The sequence below is a fragment of the Rhinolophus hipposideros genome, assembly GCF_964194185.1.
Source record: "Rhinolophus hipposideros genome assembly, chromosome: 6".
Lineage (NCBI taxonomy): Eukaryota > Metazoa > Chordata > Mammalia > Chiroptera > Rhinolophidae > Rhinolophus > Rhinolophus hipposideros.
This window is the reverse complement of record NC_138052.1, coordinates 51,087,833-51,110,010: the sequence shown is the minus strand read 5'-3', so window position 1 is coordinate 51,110,010 and position 22,178 is coordinate 51,087,833. Positions and strand designations below refer to the sequence as shown.

Sequence of the window (22,178 nt, the reverse complement as noted above, 5' to 3'; positions counted from 1 at the left end):
AGACTAGTCCTCCCCACTGAAGCACTTCATGTCCCAGTGATCACTGAACAGCGTGTTAGGGAAAATTCAAAGTCACAGGAACAGTGTGTCTTCCAGGACCATCCATTTACTCAATGATGAATAGTTTAGAATATTAAGATTTTAATTTTAAAAAATTCAGATGTGTTATACAGAGGAATACAAAGTGTATGCACAGCTTTATGGCGAAACAAAGACTTTTCCCATTTTCCGTTAGAGTCCCAGGCTCTCAAAGATCAGTTGAGTTTCTGCCATTAGGGATATTTCAGAGGAAAAATTTGAGAAGTACTTGTTTAAGATCTTTGGAATCTTTTGAATGCCTGAGAGGATTCCAGACAAACTGGGGCCTAATTATAATGGCTGAACTAGGTTCTTAAAATAGAAATCCGCCCAGAGCTCTCAAGATGGGTTCCTCAAAGTTAATGTGAGGATACAAAAGAAAGAAGAGGGCAGAAGAGCAGAATGAGCTTTTTTTCAGTTAGCCTAATAGCTGGATCAAGGCCAGGTATAAAAATTGGTTTGCGTGACAACTCAGAACAGAGTAATTTTCTATGCTCACAATGGGAAACATAAGGTTATCTTTACTGTGGGCTTTTGTAGTTCTTTTTAAAGGAAGTCTCATTTTTGTGAGGCTAATAGACTTCTGAAATAGTGAATTCTTAACTAGAAAGTCAAAGTTCAATCATAGCCTATTCATTTATCTTATTTTACTTGAATAGAAAACTCTGAAGCTCTAATGAAAGAACATTTGAAAAGACAGGTAAACTCTTATTAATAATTCTAGTGGGTGAGAAGATTTACCCTGGCCTTATTTCTCTTGTTCAATTTTATCTCTTGCTTTTAGTCCCATTTTCTTAAGCACCTTAAATTCTGCATATGCCAAAAATAATTGTTTGTTACCATGCATAGATTTTTTTCCCTCCACAATAGGCCTGCAGAGCAGAGGTGAATTATGTTTAGAAACGAATAATTTTGCCTGTCAGACACTTTACATGAAACAGCCTTTGAATTCTGAAGGATTTTAAAGCTGAGCTCTAAAATACCACAACACACATCTAAAATCATCTTCCAGCTAAAAGCAAAAGAAGTGGTCAACTAACCTCCAGCTCTTTCTCTTTGGAAATATTCTGCAGTGTTTAACAGTATTTAACTTATGTGCATTTATTTCCAACTGTGTTCATTTTAAAATCATCACTCTAGACCAGGTAAATGGATTCAATAGAGATGAACACACCATCCATCATATTTTGTGGACCTACATAGCTGAATGCAATAATATTCAGTATAATTATGCTGTCTAATCATTGCTTGAGATATGTGTCATACATTATCATATACTAATTGTGCATAATTAATGTTAACTATTCATGGGTGCAAGATCAATTAATGAGTTGTAAAGTAAAACTTACATGCAAAATAAAGAAAAATACCTTCCCATACAAACATAAGAACAGACCTTTTATTCTCTAAGGCACGTTAAAAAGATTATAAATGAATTGACCATTTTGATATTAGAATGTATACAGTAAATAACACGTGTAAAAATGCAGTCGTTTTATGTCCCCTGGGGAAAGCAGCAGTAATTCTTCCTCATGTGAGAAGCATGGAAAGAATGCCATCAAAAGAGGCTCAATCAATATATTATCTTCAGAACAAACAAGGGAGCTATAGATGAAGGTTGTGGATGGATATTATAGATGAGGGATTTTGTTGTCATAACCACTTGGAAAACCTGGCAGCATGTGCATCCAATTCATAAAATAAATAGTCAACTTATTATTCAGGTTTAGCTCAAATTTTGGTGAGCTTGGCAAAATTTGTCACTGCAGAAATGTACTGTGAACTCAAAGAAAAAGGCTCGCTTTGTTTAGGAGGCAGCTCTCCAGAACTGAATAGAAAACAGGGAGTTAAGTGCCTCATCCCCCAACTTTCATTAACCCTCAGACTATCGGGAAGGCTGTATACATTGTCATGGCTGGATTTCTCTTCCCTTTGGAGGTACTGAAGCAAAGCCAGAATAAGTATCTTGCTTAATGTGCATGGACAGTTAAGTGCAGAGACTGCTGAGAGAGCCCTAAACTTCTAGCTCTCTGTTAGTCCAGTGTGTCTCCCCGTTCTCTTTCCCCAGGCATCCAATTTCAGATAATCTATGTGCTCCTTCACACTTTATCTATTAGCTCAACCATATGTTGCTGGTTTTCTTTTCTTTTTCTTTTAAGAATCTTGTATGATTCCCTGCACCCTACTGAGGTCGTCCTTAGTATGCTTGACTGGATAATTCTGGCTCCTGATCTCCCAGAATAGGATTGTTCTTTCCCACCTTCTTTGAAACTAGGTGTGGTCATGTGAATCGCTTTGGTCCATCATTGTGAATGGAAGTGACAAAGGGCAGACTCTTTAAGAAGCAGCGTGTGATTTGCCACACTACTCTGGCGATCATTAGAAACACCCATCAAAATGAGCCTCCTCCATCCGCCAGGATGCCCACGTGATTACAAGGAGCACAGAGCCCTCCTGCCGACCTTTAGTGAACATTGATGTGAGCAGGAAATAGACTTTGTGTCGTATCACTGAAATTCGGGGGTCGGGGGGTTGCTTGTTACTGCAGTATAATCTAGCTTATCCTAAATGATAATGTACAAAATAAAATCTAAGTTTCTTTCACTTGACAATGAAGCCACTCTACCATCTGGATTCACCCTAACTTGTTGAAAGCTATGGTGTGCCAACAACTCGGATAGTTTCTAGGTTCAGAAAGGTAAAAAACCCATGTCCTCAATGAGGAAACATACATGCAATGGAACTATTACAATAATTATTGTAATGGAATATTATAACTTGATAATTGCTATAGTTAAGCTAAACACTGAGGTCTAGTAAGAACGAGAGAGAGATCACGTTTTTCTTCTCTGGGATGACGTTGGGAATGGTGCAGAACATTTGTGCAAGAGTGGACAGCCTATGAAAAGGCACAAAAGTGACAGAAAGCAAAGCATGTTCACAAAACTGTGTGTAGCTCAGTATGGCTGCTAGCCCTTCCCCCAGGACGTGTTTACTTTGGCACATGTCCACGCCTTTGTCCATGTGATTTCCCTTGCCGGATTCCTCCAAAACATGGTAACTGAGGTGGGGAGGGCAGGTGACAGATGTCAGGGGGCTCAGAAGTTTTTATTTTATACCCGTCTCACTTTCATATGGGTCCTTAAACTTAGATATTTATCTCCAAAAGATACCTTCTACAGTCACAGGGATAACTGATGGGATTCAAAAATGTTCATTACACCTCTTTAAACCAGACCATGTCTATATAGAAGACTAGACATAAACATCTTTTGCAGTCTAACAGTTATCCTACTAGTACAATTTTATTGCATTGCATTTTCTGTGCAAAAAAAAAAAAGCGTTCAAAGAAAACATTAAAATGTACCTTAATTTTTGTAACCCTGCTCTGAAATTTCTTTTTTTTTTTTTTTGAAATTTCTTATTTTCTTTTGTTTCATATACCAGCATCCCTTAAGAAAAACCATAAAGGTCAGGGCTTCTCTGACCAGTGAAAACCTTTTGGATAGCATCCCTCCCTCCACACGTGAAAATTTCAACATCCTGGAAAAGGCACAAATGTATAAGCTCAAATGTCACCTCCTCTGTGAAGCCTCCCTTGACATGTAATACTCTTCCTCTTTGATCCCTCAGCATTTTGTTTATAACTCTGCTTTGTATGACCTTCATCCTGTCCTTACAGATGAGCAGTATTGACATGTCTACAGCTCCAACCAGGTTGCTCTGGGTGGTTGATGGTATCTTGTGTAGATCTGCTTCCCTCATGGCACCTAGCACAGTACCTGACAGAAAGGCAAGCAGTACATGTTGACCTGAATTGAGGACGTGGATAAAATACCCAATAGTTACAAAGCTGGGGTGAGACTGGTAAGAAAAAATTTTTCCCAGGGAATAGACCCCCTTTTCATTGTAACCAGGTATAAATTTTGCATAAATACTATGCATAGTATATTAGTCTATTCCAATAAGAACAAATAGCGAGATCAAACCCTAAAGAAAAATGTAATGGCATCCACTACCATATGATTTTACAGGTTCAGAATCCATTATCTAAAACCTTTGGACCAGATATGTTCCAGAATTTAAAATTATCTAGAGTTTAGAAAGGTAGAGTGGTACAGGAACTTATAAAACATCCCCAACAGGGCATGGGGCAGCACTCCATAATCAACATGGTAACATTTCTGCAGGGAAACACGTGGATATTCACAAAAAGTGGAAGAAATAAAGATATAAGTAGCCTCACATTGGTTTGGGTCAGGTTTTGTTGTCAAATAAGTTCCAAAAAACTTAAGGTTGTGGAGTTTAAGAATTGTAGATGATAGACTGTTGGACCTATGTATTACTAATGGCTATTTATCCAAGACACAAAAACTCCTGACTATTGTGGGAGATAATCTTTATCCAATCGATCTTTATCAAATTTGAGTTTCAAATATTTATTGTCAAAATACTTTGCAATTTTTAAGCAACAAGAGAAGAAATTTAAGAGGAGCCATTGTTAGACACAGATAAAGATTTCTTTAAATTAAAAGTTTAAACACTCTTTTATTTTAAAAGTCTTGTTAACAAAAATGTTGATATAAATACAGTTCAGACTAGATTTGACTAAGTATGTCTTATTACATACTTAGGAAAAGAAAAAGGAAACGAGACAGATATGAGTTAAGCACTGAAAGATGCTGGTTGACAGGTTTAGGTCCTACGAAAGCAGATCCTTAGAGTAATATAAAATTAAAAAAAGTAAAATCTCGGGTTACCAGGCATAGTCCCACAAAGAGTGTGCAGGGCTTCCCTGGGTCATTGGAGGAGTACTGTGTGACAGTGCACTTGGCTGAGATGTCACACACACACAAATTTGTTAAGTGCTTTGCCGTAAACATAAATTTAGAAAAAAATCTCAGGTCTACAAATGATGTGCTCTCTACAAACCTATTTCAAAGAAACACCACCCTGACCATATTCTCTCTTCAGTTTATCTCAACTGTCACAACCAATGTTGGCTTCATAGAGTTTCTGTAGGAAAAAGGGGTGAGCAGTGCCAGGAAGAATGCCTGAAAGACTTTGCACAATTTTTAAAATCATCTCCAGCTTGGCTTGGGGAGCCAAGTTAATTAGTAGGACTTCTTTATAAAAGTTCTAATCTGTGAAATGTGGCTGATTTTCAGAGCTCTCAGGAGAATAAATACAGGTGGCCAGAGTTTTGAAGTGAATGTAGCAATCGCAGACTGTTCTCTTTAGAAAACTCTGCAAATAATCACATCAACTTTGGAGGAAGATGTGTGAAGCCTTTGGCAGGCAACACTTTTGATGTTTAATTTATAAAAAAAGATATATACATCTGTACTTCATAACTGTAACTAAAATAATACATTTTCTATCTTCCGAGTTCTAAGTACCTTGAAGATGAAGAATCCAGATCTTTGCAGAGGCTCGATACATATTTGCTCTAGGATTTCATTTCAAATGGCCATTACACCCGAAAACTCAAGTGTTGTTGGGGTGAGGGTCAGTCTAATTTAAGTCCTGAAAGCAAGGAATGTGGGGTGGAGTTGGATGGATACAGAGATTCTCAGAAGCAAGGCCCTACGTGGAAAGTGCCTTCTCAGCTATCTAATTTGGGAACTGTCAGGAGCTCAGTCTGGCTAATGTTTCAGCAGCATGAGCACAAGTGGAGACTTGAGCAAACCAGGCAACATCCCCATTTGCTGTGGTTGTCAAAGGCCCTGGGAGCCCAGCAACAGGGTCTGTGTGTGCGACCTGCTGCAGGCCAGAGCTCTGGGCTGGGGGTAACTCGCCAGCTGCCACTGCTGAAGGGCAGCATGAGGCCCTTGTTTTTAAAGGGAGAGAGCACAGGTCTGGTCGGCACAGCAGAATTTTTGGAGTGATTCTTTGAGCTGAGAATTAGGCTACACCAACCTTTGTCTATCCTAATTTCTGGTATGAGTTTCCAAGTTCAAGCAAGGTGAAAAGAAAGAAAAACAGGGAGCGGTGAGAGAACTGGTCTGGCTGCTTGAGTGGGCTCCAGCCCTGTGTCTTAAGTTACTGTGAGCTTGAGCCTTCCACATTTGCTCTTGAATTAATCCTTCAGGTGCAGATACAGGTTTGGCCAGGTAAGGAGATCATGAGTCTTCCAGCTGGGCCTCTTCCCGCCGGGTGGCTTTCTCTCTCCCCAGAACTCCCTGAACCCTGGGTGGTAACGGTCTGCCAGTGGTTACAGTTGTTAATCTTATAATTGAATTTTAAAAGGGGCTTGCAGCTGTCAGGAACGGATTTAACAGGGTGTCTCTGTTCCAATATTGCATGCGGCTGCGGCTTTGTAATGGTGCGGTGTGTTTACAGGCATCACAAAGAAGGGGAAAGGAAGGAAGCAAATAAAGAAACCCCTTGGAACTGTTTGTAGGGTTTGGGCCCCCCAGGGCAGGAGGAGATGTTGGCCATGGGTCTGAAATAATGGTAGAACCAGCAGGATCTGTGGTTTGGGAGACTGGGCTAACCTGCATGATAGTTTGTCTTGTGTCTACTTGATAAGTCAGGTTTGGAGGACAGCATTGCAATGTCTTTCACTACTATTGCACATACGGCTTTCCTCTAGCATATCTTCACGGGAGAGTCTAACCTTCATTTAAAAACTGTCCTCTGCTGAATGCTTTGTTTCTCCTTTGATTGCTACAACATTTGCTATTAATGATGCCATGTCTTTGGCTGCCTTTTACTTGTATTTTTAAGGTAACTCTTTGCTCTGTCTTTTACTTTTAACCTTTTTCTGTCACTCTGTCTAAATTTATAGTTAAATGGAAAAAGGGGAGCTTGGCCTCTCCCCACAGTCGTAACTGGTGAGTTCAAGCCCGCTGATCTCATCTTGTTTCATGCTTTCTGGGTTTTATTCATTCCTGCTGTGTTAATGGTCCTTTCTTTTGCTAACTTTACACAGCAGTTTTCTTATTACTCTTAATACTAGCATTTTAAATGCTATAATTTTAACCTTGATAGCCAGAGACTTGAAAAAAAAATTCAAAATTCAAATGGATGACTAATTTATGACAAAGGAGCCAAGAACATACATTAGAGAAAGGAAAGTCTCTTCAATAAATGGTGTTGAGGAAACTGGACAGCCACATGCAAGAGAGTAAAACTAGACCACTGTCTTAAACCATATACAAAAATAAACTCAAAATGGAATAAGATTGAACGTAAAACCTGAAACCATAAAATACATAGAAGAAAAGATAGGCAGTAAGCTCCTTGTCATTGGTCTTAGCAATGTTTTTGTAGATTTGACTCCAACAGTGAAACAAAAGCAAAAATAAACACATGGGGCTACATCAAACTAAAAGCTTTTGCACAACAAAAGGAAACCCTCAACAAAACAAAAAGGCAATGTATTGAATGGGAAAAGATATTTGCAAATTATACATCCGATGAGGGGTTAATATCCAAAATATATAAAGAACTCATATATCTCAACAACAACAAAAAAACCCCAAATAAACCAATTAAATAATTGGCAGAAGATCTGAGTAGACATTTTTCCATTGAAGACATACAGATGGCCAATAGACACATAAAAAGGTGTTCAACATCACTGATTATTAGGGAAATGCAAATTAAAACCACAATGAGATATCATCTCATACCTGTTAGAATAGCTATCATCAAAAAGACAAGAAACAACAAGTTTTGGAGAGAATGTAGAGAAAAGGCGACCCTCATACACTGCTGGTAGGAATATAAATTAGTATAGCCACTGTGGAAAACTATAGAAGTTCTTCAATAGATTAAGGTTAGAAATACCATATGATCCAGCTATTCCACTTCTGGGTATTTATCCAAAAAATATAAAAATGCTAAGTCAAAAAGATATATGCATACCTATGTTCGTTGCAGCATTGTTTACAATAGTTAAGATATGGAAACAACCTAAGTGTCCACTTACTGATGATTGGATAAAGAAGATGTGGTACATATATACAATGGAATATTACTCAGCCATAAAACAATGAAATATTGTCTTTTGCAACAACATGGATGGACCCTGAGGTTATTATACTAAATGAATAAGTCAGATGAAAAAAGACAAATACTGTATGATTTCACTCATATGTGGAATATAAAAAATAACAAATGGACAAACAATAAACAAAAACAAACTCATAAAGACAGACAATAGATCCGTGGTTACCAGAGGGAAAGGAGACAGAGGGAGGGCTAAATGGGTAAAGGGGGTCAATGGTGATGGATGGAAACTAGACTTTTGGGGGTGACAGTGTAATACATACAGATGTCAAATTATTATGTTGAATACCTGTTATAAACCAATACCTGTTATAAACCATAATATTATAAACCAATGTTACCTCAATAATTTTTTTTAAATCAAAGTATGGATTTTGAACTCCTTGTGATCATTATTTCAGAGATAACTGAATGTATTTCGACCTTAGTCATCATCTTTATTTACTCCTACTCCTTTGTGGCTCAAGTTGATCCATTCTTTAATTTTTAAACTGTAATGTTTAGAGAGGATGATGGGAGTGCTTCTGGTCAGAAAGAAAAGTCAAAGCCTGGGTACTGCTTACCAGCTTTTATGTCTTTGGACAAGTCAGTTAATGTCTCTTTCATCTTCACGTCCTCGTCTGTGAAGTGAAGAAAATAGTAGTGCTTCTCCTAAGGCCCCTGTAAAGACTGAATGAAATGACATGTAAAACCCCAGCACAGAATCTCATGTCCAGTCACTGTCTGTTGTTACTGTGTTTCCCCGAAAATAAGACCTAGCCGGATAATCAGCTCTAATGCGTCTTTTGGAGCAAAAATTAATATAAGACCTGGTCTTATTTTACTATAAGACCAGGTGTAATATAATGTAATATATAATATAATATAATTAATATAATACAATACAATATAATACTAGGTCTTATATTAATTTTTGCTCCAAAAGATGCATTAGAGCTGGTTGTCTGGCTAGGTCTTATTTTCTGGGAAACAGGGTATTATTATCATTGGAATATTAATTCAGAAAGCCCTGCTATGTACCCTTTGTCTTTCAAATACATTTTGTTTTTATTATTCAATCAAAGAGGACTTAACTATTATAAGGCTAGCTGTTAAGCCACGAACTTCATAGAAACACTTCTTTATGAATTGAAGAAATGGCTTCGGCTAGGTGCTTTCCTAGGACTTGAGGAGGTAGGAAAAATTAACTGCTCTAATTAACACAGCCAGTGTCCACTGAAATCTCTGCTTACTGTGAAACAGCTGTCCTTTTCCCCCAAAATCTGGTTCCACGGGGAACCTGGGGTTCTTCTGGATTCTTACTTTGACAAAGGTCTTCTGGCCTTAACAGTTCCCTCCAAAGAGAAGCACTAGGTCCTCCACCTGGAGGCTTTTGAGCAAGGAAGGTCAGGGAGCCAATTCTACCTCTAAATATACATGCAATCTTCTGGTAATGACTTCCTTCAGGGCCTGTTTCCCCTTGACCAAGAAGCAACATTATTCTAAACCGTTCAATAAATCATTGGAATTGTTTTTTTCAGTCTCATCAGAAAGCCTTGATTAAAGCCTGAGCACACTGCTGAATACCCTACAACAGATCTATATTCATAAAAACCGTTTGCTGTGTTCCTACTATGTGTCAGGAACTGGGGAAGACTACAGAGATGAGGATTTACGAAATGAACATGTTCACAAGTAGCTGTAACAGGGAGTGTTACAGGAGCACAGAGGCAATGCAAAGACAGATGTAGACACTGACGCCTCTAAGCACTTGCCATCTACAAAGAGCAGCATGCAAGAGGACACTTAACAAAAGACACACATACATCCTAATAGGACCATTAATGCAGCATATATGAATATGCTCCTGTATACCCCCTCCAGCAGCAGTGATGAGAAGGGACACTCACATAGTGCTTCATCTATGCCAGACTCTGCTCTAAGGATTTCATATGTATTAACTCTTTGTGTCCCCATAGCAACCTTACAGATAATACCATTTTCCCATTTTACAGATGAGTAAACTAAGGTGTGCACGTAGCCAGGCACACCGAGGAAGTGGCAGGGCCAGATTTATGAACACAGGAAGTCTGGCTCTAGAGCCCACATTTTATCTTTGGAAACCAAATCATATCTGGCTTCAACCTCACCAGGGTGGATAGAGTATTCAATTTCAGTCATCATAGCGGGCCCTTCCTCATCTTAGGGTCAAACAGGAATCTGTGGAGCTCACACATTTCTGAAAATATGGGGAAAGGACAGTTTTCAGCCTGCCATGATGGCATTTGGGAAGAGATGTTTTTTGGCAAGCTAGCTCCAAGCACAGCATTGCCTTGGGGTTTACTCCCCAAAACATCTGTCACCTCTCTCCAGTCCAAGGTCCCCATATTCCTTCTAAGTGAGAGAAAGAGAGAGAGAGAGAGAAAGAGAGAGAGAGAGAGAGAGAGAGAGAGAGAGAGAGAGAGAGAGAGAAAATGCACTGTGTTCAGCCATTGGCAGAATGCCCTCCCCACATACACTTCTTCCTTCCAGTTTTAGGAAATCATTTTCCTCTTAAAGATGGAGTCATCCCTTCTGTCTGTCCTCCCTTCAAGTCTGCTCCTTCTCAGACTCTGTGGCCTTTGCTTTGGAAACAAACACCTCTTAACTCCTAGGAGGGATGAGAGGGTCCCTCTTTCTTACCATCCTTCCAGGTAGATAAGCAGTTAACTTCTCAAGTCAGGTTAAATTGCTTCCCAAGTATTCTTGGATGTGAAGAGAATTTCACCTTTGTTCTTGCAATGCTCTTGTGAAGCAAGTCACTTTAAATACAGAAACCACGTTGGGGCTAAATTTCAAATCAAGGATTTCCTTGTGGTTCTCCTACTTGAAATGATACAAACCATTTCTTGAGCTGGTGTAGGAAGGGGGGTGGGAGGATGAAGGCTGCCAGGAAGGCCTGAGCCATGGAGGTGACTACCTGACCTTGTGATGTGGCCTTGTCTATATAATTTGCTTCATGCTGCATCATACAGAATATGCCAACCTTTTTCTGCCTGCTCAAAAAAAGGTGATGCTAATTAGATCAGGCAAATAGCTGCTGTTGTTGATTCATTTGAAAATGATTATTCCAAGGCAGTGTGTTATTACCCAGCAAGTCACAGCTTTGCCTATTAATGCGCTGAGGTGGCTGCCAGACTTCAGAGTCGGAGGTGGAATTTGAGGCGAGCAGGGCCCGCTGAGTCACTACCAGAGCCTTCATCTGAGGACAAAGAACAACCTATTGACATTTAGGAATTTAATCCCTTCCGGTCCGTATGGACGCCACTATCCATTTAGTGCCAACAAATATTAGTTGGAACCCTTGTCATATGCAAAATGTAATACAGTGGGTTACACAGAAAACACATATGAAATGGAAGTCTGCTATTAAGGTTCTTATGTTCCAGTGAAAGAGCTGAGATGCTGAGCCAAATAATAAAGCAGAATGTTCCGAGTGCTGCAATCACGGGAAATAATTAAGTAAAATGCATTTGATAAAGTGGTAGGTTTTCCACATGTGATTTATTTAGTATATTAGAAAGGTAAATAATGTGCTATGGGAGCACGAAGGATGTAAAGCTTCCTTTTACAGAAGGTAGCCGTAGGAATCGGGAAACGCTTCATGAAGCAAGTAGCATTTGAGCTGCTTTTAGAGTATGAGTCACGTGTTGAAAAATCAGTAAAGTGTAAGCGAGAGCCCAGCCAAGAGTAGGGAAGTTTTGTTAGGTGGTCCAATTCGGAACTAGGAGGCAAAAAAGAAGTAATAATCCATATACTTGGAAATGTAATCTGATTATGTAGGGTTTGGAATCTGATCATAAAGAATTTGGATCTTCTTTCTACTAAAATAAATAAGTGATGATGCAGAAAGTGTTTCTCAGAAACGACTACATGTAAAACAAAAAAACAAAAACCCCAGTGCCTATAAACATGGCCACAAGTAGGTAAACTTTCTATACCATTCTTGAGGTTAACCTAAAAAATGTGTGAACGTAATTTTTATTCATTTTTGAGGGTTGTGTTTCCAGAGGCACAGTTTCTAGATAAAATTGGGCCATTATAATCCAATAACATTGAACCAGATTTCATTGCCACCAAATAAAGAACATGTTTTCCCTTTTTGTCTTCTGTTTAAATTCCCCTTCCTCCTTGTGAAACAGTTAATATGCTGAAGTGGAGCGCTTAGCCCACCTCCAAACCCTTAAAATGTAGTTAATTACGAGATAGGCCAATTTAAACTTTACGACATTCTTGATAGCAGAGTGTATGGCGGGGTGTTTTTGTTAATCAGCAGAAAAAAGGTAGTGTGGTGTAGCAGGTGATGCACGAGCCTGGGCTGCTCTGGTCTGGACACGACTCCTCATCCCAGCTCTGCCTTCCCCTGGCTAGAGGACAGGTCGCCTCACCTCGTTCTCAAGCGACAGCCTGACGAGATCGTACTGGAGTGTCTGCCGTTTACTTTTCACCTCAAATAGTCTATGAAACTACAGAAAAATTGGGAAACACACACAACTTAAAAGTATGTACTGAGAATGCAGACATGATTGGTTATGGAAACAGCCTTACAAAGTTCATTTCTTGTGATAACACGTAATGGGAGCAATGGGTCCACCTAGGCAAAACGGAAGGAAGACAAGATTATGGGAGTAAGCAATGATTTTATTTCCAAACTAACCTTTCCACACTCTTCTCCTCCATGCTCCATGGACAAATGGCATTTCAGGAAGTCAAAAATGGAATGCATCCTGTGTACACAATTTTCCTTCTTTGCATTTCCCAGTTGTGTCCTATCAAATAACGTAATTTTATCCTCGTAGCTAGATTATTTACTTCAGAGTGGCACAACCCACAGCCTAAAATACGAGGAAAATGTAAAGAAGATATTTTGACTGAGAACAAAAGGCTATAAATAATTTTTTCATATCTTTTAAAATTGATTGCTATCTTTATAAACTTGAAGTTGGTAAGAGCCTATCTAAAGAATCTTATCTGAATGGCAGGTATCTGTATGCTGCTATTTTATTTCACTTACTTTTCTGTGTCTTTGAGAAATTTCATAATTCAATGAAAAACCCAAGTAGTTTATTGCCCAGAAATTTATCTCTGGAAGATTTCAGGAGACAAAGTCAACTTTCCTCCTAATAGAAGTTCATATTACAAGAAGCCTCTCAATAGTGAAAGAAGGAGGGTGTAAAAAGTTTTGAGAACAGCTCAAAGTAGAAGTATTTATGTCAGCCAGTACCTCATAAAGAGAACATAATGAGGCGATATTGTGAAAAATTATTAATGCGATCTTTCTCTGTAGCCTCTCTGAGCTCATGATCTTATCTCCAATCAGCTGGCAATATCCTTCTACCCAGGGGGAAAACATGATTGGTACAGAAGGAAAGAGAAAAAAAAAATGACATTCAATATAGGATTTTGTAGCAAGACAAAAACCATGCAAGCCACGTTATTACCTTGACAGGGGGCTTTCTACATTCCTTTATTTCTGTCTTTAATATAACCAGAACCATGACATAGAACGCAGGTCACTGAGTCTGCCTATAGTGCAAATAAAATGTTCCTTCTGCTATGGCTTGCTTGCCATGTGGTAGGAGGAGGATATGACATAGGGGAATTCAAACAGAAACTCACTTCTCTCTGCCTGGGGGATTTGAGCAAGAAAGAGGTTGGGGGCAGAAGGGGAAGAGGATGAGAGGTATGTGGGGCGGGCGGTCACACCAATGGCAGAAAGGGCTCTTGCCCCATGCCCGTGGTACTCACAGACTTTCCTGGAACCATGTGTGTGGGTGGCCACATCCCAGGGGAGAAGTGACACCCTAGGGTAGTTGTTTAGCCAGCAAGGGTTTGGGTTCAGCTCCCCGAAGGAATCCCTGACTCCTTTGGGCACAAAAGGTATCCAGATGTTAGCCAGTCCCTTATGAAAGACACAGAAGGTTCCTGAAGGTGTGGCTGCCGAGTTGGCCAAAAGGACTCCCTCATCAGGAGCCACAGTCCCTATGGCTGAAGGAACGGTGGCTGAGGACACTGGGCCTGGCAGGAGGGTATGTGGATAAATTACAGCATGGCCAGTTAAATTTGAATTTCAGATAAACAACAAATAATTTTACATGTAATACTTGGAATATACTAAAAAATATATACATTGTTTTCCTAAAATTCAGATTAAGTAGGTATCCTGCATTTTTATTTGCTAAATGTGATAACCCTACTTAGGACTGCCCAAGAGCTGCTGCCAGGCTGCAGGGAGTCCTGAGGCAAGCTAAACCCAGGAGAGGCAAAGTCGGTGGGCGGGGCACCCCCATACTGACACCCGCAGCATGACCACACCGCAGGCTGCGCCTGCCAACGACCATAACTGCAAATGCCAGCGAGATGCACATGGACAGGCAGAGTGGCTGCTGCTCCAGCCGAGCGAGGGGATGGGATGTGAGCGCCTGTCGTCCTTAATGCGCGGAGGTCACGTGTACTCCATGGAGCAGCCACATGGGAGAGAGAAGCAGAGGCAGGGAGGCAACTGAAAGACAGAGCAATTTATTTGCAAACTATTGTATCAGACTAAGCTTTAAACTGGACTGACCAGAAAATTATATTTTCCCCTGATACTCTGAGCGGGGGTGCATGAAGAAATCAGTTGTGGAGCCAAATGTTAAAAGTGCATTTTGTCTGCACATATGGGTTGCAGTGCGAGCAAACTGTGATTCCCCACTTCATACCTCTCTGCAATGACTTTTCAACCAAAGAGCAGAGGAAGAATGAGAGCTGATCAGAGAAACTGACTGCTCCTCTCAGGGAAGTTACACCCTCACTGTTCACTCCTAACTCCTTGGGCCCTAGAGTTCCTTGGACCCATAGCTCTGACCTACAGAAAAAACCCTGTGGACGTTACTGGTTGTGGTTCTTCACTAGCCACACCCACCTAAACCTTTGCAAGCAGGAATCATGTGGCTTCAGAACCCGCTGCATTGCGATGGGATCACGTACAGACCAGAAAGGTGCCGTGCAGCTAGCTCCCCAGTGCTGTGGGCACGCAGAGGGCCCCCCAGCATGCCATATGCTGCCTCCTGCCAGCCCACCACTTGGAGAGGGTCCAAGTCTCCTTTCCTTCCTCCTAAGTAACGAGAACATAATTAGCATAAGCTGGAACAGATTAACATAGAGCTATGGAAAGGGCTACATATACATTCGTTAGGAACAGTCACAGACATTTGGGATATGTTAAACTTCTCTGAAAGTTTTAAATCCTCCCCTAGGTAACCGAAGCTCAGCTCAACGTTGAAAGGGCCTGGAGGCCTATCTAGCTTCCACCTGACACATAAATCTCCTGTACAACTCTGTGTCAATTGGTCATTCAGGCTCTGCTTAAACCCTCCAGTAGTAATGGGGGGTATCATCCCACAGGGTCAGTTGCCATTCCCATCCCTGTAATGGCCATAGGAAGGATACCAGGCAGGAAATGAGATCCAAAAAACTTAAGAAGCCCTAATGATTACAGTTCCTACTTTCGCAGCATTCAGTTTGACCTAGTTTTTCAAGGCCCAAGTATGTGTTGATCATCATAATCAGAGAAAATGTGTTGAAGACAAGAGATATGAAAACCTCCACAGAGAATCAAGAGGTTAGACGACATCAGTGACAGATGGATATTTTCTACATTTTGTGGAACCCAGGTCTCAGCTGAGGTTACCCTGTGCATTAAAATGTAATTGAAATTCTATCTAGCTTTCTGTCCCACATCCTGTGGAAGTTCAAGTTTCTTTTCCACTCCCAGCCCCCTCAGGGAGCTCCACCTTTTGCCTTACTTTGTTATTGAGCTCCTCTCAAACAAGTAACTTGTGAAACTGGGAAGATGAGCTATGAAAAAGAAAAGAAAAGAAAAGAAAAAAACCTTAAAATTGACAATTAAATATTCATAAAAATCCTCTGGCACCCTTCCATGGAAATCTTCTCAATAACCATCTCCCTGATTGGACTCTAGCTCGTCCAGTGACTGGCTCTGTCTCCCCCTTCCTTTCTCCTCTCTTTTTTGCCCATTCCCACTCCCAGATTCCTCTTCATTTCTGAAATAGAACCTTTAGCTCTCTCTGTTTGCTTTTTCCAACCGCTGTCCTTAAAACTTACCAAGTTCGTTCCCTAAACAAAGAGTGCCAAATGTAAATATATATATTTCTATTTCTTACCTGCTGTACCTTCATGGAGCATGTTGGGCCCAAACCCTAAGGGGTTAATTTTCAATCTTTCTTTCACCAGTGATAATGTGTCTAGAGGACACGGGAACACTAACCTTGAATTATGGTACCAGAAAAACAGGGCCAAAGCCTTCCTGAGCAAGACTGCAAGGAGAACTTCTTGGCTGACATGCCCAGGATGTCCTCTATGTGGGTGGGTTTTGTGCCCCCTTCACTGCAGCAGGTTCATCCTACTTCTTTGTTTTTTCCTTTAACTATTTTTTTGGGGGAAGGGACATCACACTTCTCCTCAGTTAAGAGAAATATTTTTCACAGTACAGAGGTATTTTATTTTTTTACACTTATCAAGCCATGAATTCATAGGGAATGGGTTCCAGCAGCTCAGGTTCTTTTCTATTGGTTCTCACAAAGTGTGCTTCTCTGGGTGGGGCAGGCTGGCGTTTCAGTTGAACCCAGGTACCTTTCTCTTTGGTGTCCTTCTCTTTTTGATCATTTTCCTTCATGAGTTTCAGGAAGCTATCTTGGCTCTTAGAGTGCTTAATATGCTCAATATGAACATAAATTATCTTGGCAAGAATCTTGCCCTTGTTTTGTTTACAATAGTGCCAACAACATGCTGAGTAAAATTGTAGACCCGTCCAGTTTTGCCATGGTAACATTTGTGGGGCATTCCTTTCTGAACAATGCTCATTCCCTGATGTCTACAGTGTCACGTTTCTTGAAGATCCGCATGTATGTGGCCAAAGGAACAACTCCATGTTTTCTAAAAGGCCTAGAGAACATAGAGCAGGGAACCTCTCCTCTTTCCCTTTGTGTCGGTCATTTTGATGAATTACTGGAAGATGGCGGTCCTAGCATAGGCAGCATGGACCTAGAAATGGGGAGGGTGGTAATCTTCACTGCGGAGGCACTTCTGCTGCTTGGAGGAATAGGAGATCAGAGAGTATCTAATATGCAAATTCCCAAAGGTCACACACATGCTTCCCACACAGCAGATGAGTCAACCATAACCAGAGCACTTCAAAGTGGACAGGGGACCCTGACAGTCCTACTCAGGACTTGTTATCAAAGTATACCCAGCGAGGCTGGCAAAACAATCGGCAACCACAGAAAATCAAAACAAAAACTGCTTTGAGGTAAAGCATCTCTGAAATCTGCACCTTCTTGTTTGTGTCTTCTGTTTGTGCTTGTACTCAGGTGTTTGTGTTCTTCCAGGGAAACAATAGGCTCATTAGAGCACAAGTGAAGAAGTTATTTAATAGGTTCGTAAGTCACCCGGTTCTTACAACAGCCGTGCAGGGCTGCCGATGAGTGAGAATCACTGATGAAGCTTTAAATTGATACACTCACTGAAGCGTGAGCTATCAATACTGACCTTGTTTGCTGCTTCCCAAACAGGCAAGTGGAATTCTCTGGAACCTTTGAGTAGCGAGCCATGCATTTAAGCTGATTTGAAAGAACTGCATTTAATGTAACCAAAAGTCTCCGTTTAATTGTTTCTGGGTTTCCAAGGATTAAACTCCCATTAGAACAGTGGTTTTAAACTTTTATTTTAGTCATCTAGTTTTTAAAAAATCCAGTTCTGGCAGAAGAGCCTCTGCCTGAGTCTTCTAAATGTATCTTCCTAGAATGAAAACATAGTTGAAGCCTTGAGGAGATTGCAGCTGGAGCCAACCCAAAGCACTCTAGTATAATAATAATAATAGCCAACATGAATCTGCTTACTGGTTACCAGGCCCTACAATATGCACTTAAAATGTGTCATTTTATTTAATCCTTACTGTGACCTTGGGAGGTAAAGCCAAGGAAATTAAGACTTAAAGAGGAAAAATGCATTACCCAAGATCCCAAAGCTAATCCAGATTCAAACTTAAGATTCAAACCCAGGGCCTAAACTCTTAGTCACTACCCTATCTTGGCTCTAATGTGATTGCAGGGATATACAGGTCCATGACGTTTTTCTTAATTAAGACTATAATACAAGAAATAAAAGTTGACCAGAGTATTATTTCTCTTGTTGCCTATCATGTGAATGGCATTCCATTTGCCCACATGCTCATCTTATCTAAACTACCCTCCAAAAAATCCAACCTCTTAAATCTCCTCTAGCCCGTATCTCCTCGGGTATTGTTGTATGTTGGCTCTCCTTCTCTCCCTCCAATCCACTTTCCACACTGTGGCCAAAGTTCTTATTGTAAAATACAAAGTTGGTCCTGCCCTTCCACTTCCTAATACCAGATACGGCCTCCTACTGTTTCCTTTCCATCAACTCCAGACTCAGTACAGCACCCAAAGCCTGTCATGGTCCAGCCCCAACTTCCTTTGTAGATTCATTTTTTTTGCCTCTCATTCTCATTCGTACACTTCAGTGATCCCATTACTCTTTATTTCGCAAACTCAGGTTCAGAAAACTTAAGTAACTTACCTACCAGCATTATCTAGAAGCCCTGCTCACAGGTGAGCAGAATTTGGTAAGATTTCTGGGAGAAGTAGAAATTATAGTTTGGGGAGTGAAAAAGGCCTTAATAATTACCATTTGTTCATTTTCCTTGTTTCTCAATGAACTATGAAAGTCCGAAGTCAGAAAGCGCCATGCCCAAGATCACATAGCCACTTAGGGCATCAGCCAATTCATACAAAGCTTCTCCCCAGACCAAGAACTTTGTTCCATGATTTCTAAATTTAGTGAAGTATCCATCTGCTGTTTATTTTAAGCCTCAAAATTTCCAAAATAATTGCATTGCAAGCTTGTCCCTTAAGGGATAAAGTAATTGCCACATTTAGAAGGTTTTCACACATTAAAAAAAAAAATCTTAGAGACTTCTCAACTCTGTAGTTTCCTAGCCTGTTATTCATTCTCTAATTTACCAAATATTTACTGATGCCACTACATACCTTATATTTCACATACCAGGCACTATGGGACAAAGCTGAGAAGATGTTTTTCCTTCCAGGAGAACACCATCTAGTACAAACAAAAACGGGCAGACATTCCTTTTTTCATTCAGTAGAAGAACCTTACAGGACGGATGTACAGTGTTCTATGGAAGCACAAAGAAGTCAACAACTCAAGGAAAGTTTGACGGGAAAGATGCAGACGTCTGTGCTGGCCTAAAGAAGGCGTGGGAGTTGGCCCCGGAGAGACAGGGAGTGAGCTTGTGCAGACACACTGCCCATTGCTCTGGGAAAGGCATCTTTCTCTTTTTCTCCAAAGGGTCATGGGATTTCAAAAATAACCATGGCTAACAGTAGCATAGTGCCGGCAATGTGCAAGACACTCTTGCAAGTGCTTTTACTATAAAACTCACATAATCCTCCAAACAATCCCATTGTAGAGATGAGGAAACAGGGGCACAAGAAAAATTAAGTAACTTGCCTCAGGTCACACAACTGGCAAGTCATAGAGCTGGGATTGGATCTTGGTTCCTGATTCTGTGACTGTGTCTACAACATGGTTCTGCATCTAAGAAATTTCAGAACGCGACTACAGCAGTAACTCAGGTGGCAGGCCGTTCCCTTCTCAGCTCAGCCACTCGGAGGCTTAGTGTCTGTACATTGAGTCAGATCATTGAGCCTCTGAACCCCTCTCAGCAAAAACCAGCGAGAACCTCAGGGTCAGCAAACTTCTTCTACAAAAGGCCAGGCAGTAATACATAAGTGAGGCTTTGTGGGTCACCTGGTGTCCGTCACAATTCCTCGTTTCGGCTGCTGTCGCACAAAACCAGTGATAGACCCTGTGCAAGTAAGTGGGTGTGACTGTTCCAATAAAACTTCATTTACAGAGACTGACATTTGAATTTCATATCATTTCGTGTGTCACAAAATACTCTTCTTCTTTTGAATTGTTTTCAACCATATAAAAATGCAAAATCCAGTCTTGGTTCACAGGCCATGCAAACACAGGCAGTGGTCTGATGTGGCCCGTTTGTGTGTGGCCAGTTTGCCAACTCCTAGTTTAGAGTCTAGAGCATAACTTCTGTTTTTCCAGGAAACCTATGGGAATCAGCCCAGTTCTGTACACCCACTGGGTACTCAATAAATGTTAGCTAACACTCCAGGCTGCCTCATAGGTATGTGGTAGAGAGAAAACCATGACCTGGAAAGAGCATGGGACTAGGGATTAGAAGACCAAGCTGGAGTCCCAGATCATTACTTACTAACAGTAACCTTAAGACAGTCATTAATCTCCAACTGGGCCTTGGTTTCCTGCTCATTTATCATTGCCAATGACAGGCCATGGTGTCCTCATAATAGCTACATTTTCTTCTATGGTGCTTACAAGCATGGCACTTTGCCTATGTTAACTTACTTAATCCTTATGACAGCCCTTATGACATATGTACTAATAATAATATCCCCATTTTACAGATGAGAAACAGAGAGATCTAAGTAGCATACCCAAGGTCACACAGCTGGTGTGAGAACTTGAACCCATTCTGGCTTTGGAATCTGACTCTTAACCCATAGGCTATAATACCTTCTCTTTAACAAATCAGGAAGGTCCCTTCCTCAACAAAGAAATGTATACACACAAGCCTCTTCATACCCTTGGAATGGGGAATGAGCAACGTCAGCATGAATTTGAGAATAATAAGCTCAAAAATAAAATACGTAAATGATCCTCTTCTTGCTACCTGGTATTTGCTGAGCACTTACTGTATATCAGGTCAGGTATTTTACCCTGTGTCTTATTTAATCTTTCTAACAACAATTTTATGAAGTTAATACTATTATCAACCCCTTTCACAGATGAAAAAATTGAGGCTTAGAGAGATTAAATAGAGTGTGTAGGGCTCCAGGACAGTAAATAGCAGAGCTGAGACGTGAACCCAAGCCACCTTGTCTCAGAACCCAAATGTTGCCTTTAGTGCAGTGACACTCTTTCAGCCATACTAGTTGTATGTGTACTGTTTAGTAGTGCATTCAGCACATTATAGGTTAAGTGTGGCTTTGACAGCTGGCCTGATAGCCTAGCCACCATTTAGAACTCGGCTTCTATGGAAAAATGCATTGTAAGTTGAAACAACTGATTTACAAGCAGATTTTGGAAAACAGCCAGTAGGTGAATTGGGGGCTGCCTATGTGGCTTGGCACAGTTGGAATGAGGGTCATCTTTTCGGTTTGTTTGCTCACATGCATCTCTGCCTTTCCTGTTTGTGAGCATTAGGCACTTTGGCCTTTGCAGACAGGCTTCTCTCATTCCACTGCCTTTGCCCACAGTGGACAGCCAGTGATCTGCTGGTTAACTCCTGATCACTAGAGGAGGTAGGTGTACAATGACAGCTCTCAGCAGCCACCTCAAAATTTGCCTCCAAACATACTGGAGGAAGCAAAATAATCTGTGAATGTGTATACAGGCACATGCTGCGTCGCTACTGAGATACATTGAATTGAAAGACTATAGGTCAAGGTTGGGGTGAGTGCTGAAGTGAAGCAGAAAGAGACTGAGGAGTCGCTCTTATAACCTCGAAAATGTGGCTCCCTGACAAGGACCTCTGTGTGAACCATGCAGATGCTGGGTGCTTTGCTCAGTGCTAACAACAGTCCTTATTAAGCTTGTCTTGTTCATTTACTTTTAAGGCATGTGCTATATTTATTAGCAATGCTTATGAAGGAGTCTCCTTAATGTTGGATTAGCAACCCTTCCCCTGGAGTATTTTTGGTGCCTAAAGCTGTAGAGACGGGTGAGAATGAGCTCAAGGCAGAGACCTGGGACTGGTTTGCAGTGTGACCTGGCACAAGTCACTTTATTGCCACCCTTCTATTTCCACTTCTGTAAAAATAACAGTGCTAATACTTGCCCTCTTTCTAACTCTCAAAGATAAATCAATGTCTGAAAAGTGCTTTGAGCTTTCCAGTATAAAGGTGAGCATTCCTTACCATCATTAATTA

General features: G+C 40.7%; 1 pseudogene across 1 annotated transcript; it reads right to left on the bottom strand.

Annotated features, from left to right (window-relative positions):
* Nucleotides 1-16,630: 16,630 nt before the first annotated feature.
* Nucleotides 16,631-17,109, bottom strand: LOC308499277 (large ribosomal subunit protein eL21-like; annotated as a pseudogene). The gene has a single exon. The product of its transcript is annotated as a large ribosomal subunit protein eL21-like (transcript).
* Nucleotides 17,110-22,178: the final 5,069 nt, after the last annotated feature.